This window comes from Camelina sativa, unplaced genomic scaffold, assembly GCF_000633955.1.
Source record: "Camelina sativa cultivar DH55 unplaced genomic scaffold, Cs unpScaffold27594, whole genome shotgun sequence".
Taxonomy (NCBI): domain Eukaryota; kingdom Viridiplantae; phylum Streptophyta; class Magnoliopsida; order Brassicales; family Brassicaceae; genus Camelina; species Camelina sativa.
Genome location: NW_010948557.1, coordinates 1 through 239, shown reverse-complemented (window position 1 = coordinate 239; position 239 = coordinate 1). Strand labels below are relative to the sequence as shown.

Below are 239 nucleotides of genomic sequence, written 5' to 3'. Positions count from 1 at the left end.
GATTATTGCAAATTCACTACAGGATGCTCGTAAAGCTGCAAAAGAAAGTAGTGAACTGTCCAGCAACATGTCTTGTATATGGAAATTGTATGGAGATATTCAGGTACTTTAGGCTGTCCTTGTATTTTAAGTGTAAAGCTCGCTCGTTAGCTGGGGATCTAATATCTAATTCTTGAGCAGCTTACATTTGCAAGATGCTTTCCATGGTCTGCTGGAACTGAAAACTCAGATTTCACGTT

The 239-nt window shown here is 38.9% G+C and overlaps 1 long non-coding RNA gene across 1 annotated transcript; it reads left to right on the top strand.

Annotated features, from left to right (window-relative positions):
- Positions 1–19: 19 nt before the first annotated feature.
- Positions 20–239, top strand: LOC109132143. The gene is made up of 2 exons (XR_002037389.1): positions 20–103; positions 181–239. It is a non-coding gene; the product is annotated as an uncharacterized LOC109132143 (long non-coding RNA).